Source organism: Eumetopias jubatus, unplaced genomic scaffold, assembly GCF_037043125.1.
Source record: "Eumetopias jubatus isolate StellerSeaLion01/CBP00866 unplaced genomic scaffold, mEumJub1_p1.0 scaffold_15, whole genome shotgun sequence".
Lineage (NCBI taxonomy): Eukaryota > Metazoa > Chordata > Mammalia > Carnivora > Otariidae > Eumetopias > Eumetopias jubatus.
In genome coordinates, this window is record NW_028274821.1 from 60,619,618 (window position 1) to 60,623,212 (window position 3,595).

A 3,595-nucleotide genomic window follows, 5' to 3' on the forward strand; every position below is an offset into this window, starting at 1 on the left:
ACAACTTTGGTCACGTACTCTCCACTCAGAGTGGCTTCCCACTGCCTACACACTAAGTGCAAATACCTCACCAGTACTTAAAGCCCCCACGGATTGGTCCAATTTAGTCTTCCGAGGTTTTCCTCTACGTATGCAGTTCTCCTCCACCATGGATCCCTACAGCCTTACTGGCCTGCTACAATTCCCTCAAGCACCCTGTCTTCATTCTTTCTCCATTTTCCTGCTAGTCCTGAATCTGTTCCAAAGCAGAGCGTGCCTTCCTTTTTGTCTCTGACTAGACAGATCTTGCTCACTTTTCAAAGCTCACCTCAATGCCACGTCTTTCCTGAAGCATTCCATAATGTTGGCCTTCTCTAATGGGATGTCATCGATCCCCATGGTACCCCCCATTGTACTTGGTTTAACCTTCTCTCCTGTCACAAAGTTTTCCTCCTGCGTGTTCCCCAAGGAAGTGGGTTTGGGATTGGCTTTGTCATTTTCCTCCCCCACAGTGTAGCTAGGACAGTACTCATGTGGGGTGAATTATACTGAATGGAATGGAGGAAATAAACCCAGCCCAACGTGACTGCTGGAAGCCAAAATGCCACAGGGTTCTCTGACAGAGCTCTAAGGTGGGACAGAATTAGGGTTGGAACGGGGATGAAATATATCCAAACAGGAAAGACCGGAAAAGGTTTTGTTTTTCCATGTAAACCTTCCCTGATTTCTCTTCCTCTGTGGCCTGCCGTCCCTCCTGTTCTTGCTCTGCACCCCCTGTGGTATTCACAACCAGTACTGTAATTGTATGATAATTTGTCTGATTTATTTACTAGACTACGAGATCCTTGAGGGCAGAGACCAAACCTTAATCTTTGTTATAGCCTTGTATCAAATCCAGTGCTTGGCACTTAGTAGGTGCTCAACAAATATTTGTCAGGGGGAGGAAAAAGAGGGTGGAAGGGAGGGAAGGGAAGGTTTATTCATGTAGAGATGGGACAGGATGAAGGCTACAGGGAACTGAAGCCGGAGGTACGGTCCTATGTGAGGATCCTGCCATATTGTTTTTTTTTTTTTTTTAAGATTTTATTTATTTGACAGAGAGAGACACGGCGAGAGAGGGAACACAAGCAGGGGGAGTGGGAGAGGGAGAAGCAGGCTCCCCACCGAGCGGGGAGCCCGATGTGGGGCTTGATCCTAGGACTCCGGGATCATGACCTGAGCTGAAGGCAGACGCTTAACGACTGAGCCACCCAGGGGCCCCCCTGCCATATTGTCTTGGTAGATTAGCTTGATACAGTGAAGGTGCTCACTTGCTACATACTGCTTTCCGTAGGTACTGACACTGAGTAATAAGAAAAACCCTTGTATTCCCAGATCCTTCCCCCACCTCACCCCCAACCCCCATCCTGGAATTAGTGCTGATACATCCCTCAATAGAAGACAATTAGGAGGCAGTTGGCAGTGGCACTCCATCCCTATTCTGTTAACAGAGGGCCATTGTGATTGCTGGAGATTTCACAAGCTCAGAGACCCATCAAAAGGCCACTTAAGGTGGCTCTTTAAAAAAAAAACAATAAAGGCTTCTAGATGAAGATGAAATTCCTTGTCCCTTGCTTCTACACAGATAGGCAAGATTAGGGTCTGCCTCTGGGTCAGAGCTTCAAGCATAGGGGAAGGAGCAGAGCTTCTGGCATGACTGAGAGCCAAGCATAACTAACATTTTCACCACTTAAGGTGCACAACTCAAGATAAGTGCCTTAATCACTGAGGCTCATTTTCCTCATCTATGAAATGGGAATAAATAGCATCTTTTTCACAGGACTGTTGTGGGAACATCACATGCCGTAAATAACTTAGTCCAGCGCCCAGCATGGAAAAAGACCTAAGTAAATGGTAGCTATCGATCATCATGATTATTTAAAAAAACTATTTAGGGTAAGGATTCAAGGACTTACTGAAGTAGACAGCTGTTATATGATATTTCAGAAATCCTGTTAGATGTTCCAGTTGTCTGATAAAGCAGTTTTAGAGTACTTGGTATTCCTTTCAACTCCTGTTTTTATTTTATCCTGTCCATATGCCTGTGTTTATATGCTATAGGAAGTATGTTCTTTTAACAAGAATTAAATTCCTTAGTGGCTCCTGTTTATCCTCAGCTTGTTTCCTACTACCCCTGACCCTGTGTATTGGGAACACATGTTAAAGCACCCCTGTACTAAAACATCTTAAAGACTTGTGTTTGCAGTAGCTTTGCAAGAACTTTGCGACTTGAACTTTGAGGAACCCAAAGCCAAATAGACAATATTTTATGCTTTGGGTTAAAAAAGTTACTATGCTAGTAAGATAATTCGACATCCAACATTTTCATTATTTACTGTAGCTTTTTATTTTATATTTTCTCAGTTTGCTTGTTCTCTATTTGGTACAGAAAGTGAAAACCTGGGGCTCCTGAGTGGCTTAGTTGGTTAAGTGTCTGCCTTCGGCTCAGGTCATGATCCTCCCAGGATTGAGCCCACCCGCATTGGGCTCCCTGCTCAGTGGGGAGTCTTCTTCTCCCTCTGCCTGCTCCCCGACCCACTCATGCTCTCTCTCTCTCAAATAAATAAATAAAATCTTTAAAAAAAAGTAAAAACTTTTTTCCACATGTGTCTACAATGATAGCTGGAAATTTGTGGAGAGAGAGAACAGTTGGTTTTTCATCAAAACATTTGATAGCAGGAAGGTAAAGAGTAGGAAAAATGAGGAAGAGAAAAGAGGTAGGTAACAGGAACAGTCTATACTAACGTAGACCTTCAATAATTGTTGGCCAAATACTGGAATCAGTTGTACCAGAGGGTTAGACTACAAGTTCCCACAGAGAATCAAAACACAATAGCTATCAGGTGGCCAAATTGTAGGACAGACCACCCAGAAGACCTGCACAAAGGATTTAGCAGAAAAATGGTTGCATGCCTCCTGGGCTCTCACTCCCATCAAGGATCAAAGATACCATTGCTGAGGCTTTTGAAGAGCATTTGTTTGGAGGGAGCAGTGAATGGGCTAAGTGCCACTCCTGGCCCCAGGGAGTAAGGGATGTAGATGCCCACCTTATGTCACCTGGCCTCCACAGGACCACTCAGAGCTTGAGCTGTGTCCTGCGGTTGGAGACCCAGGGGACTGGGTCTGAATCCCACCCTGGAAATGGACAGAAAAAAAGAAAAGGCCTGGCTATTGCTTGGGCAGCAGAGCAAAGGAGGTTGCTGCTGCTTCCTGATTGGCCGACACTCCCAGAATTTGTTAGATCGAAGAATGCTCCCAGGAGCAGATATGGGCCCTGCAGGGGAGGGCCTGGGTGTGAAGCATCTGAGACCTGTTTAATACCGAGTCCATAGGTAAGCCCAGCTGAGAAGCCAGATGAGGACTGCCTGATTTCTAGGGCCTGGGGCAAGAGCTCCTGCCTGAATGGATTGTTTTTGCTGAATGAAACAATCCTCAAGTGAGAGATCACCTGGGGTGGGAAGCAGCGCTTGGAGGGACTCCCAGTAATATCCTACAAGGTCTGTCCTAGACAACTGCTAGCCCTGGAGAGTGTGTGATACCACGGTACCAGGGTCCCAATCAAACAAGCGCTTTCTGC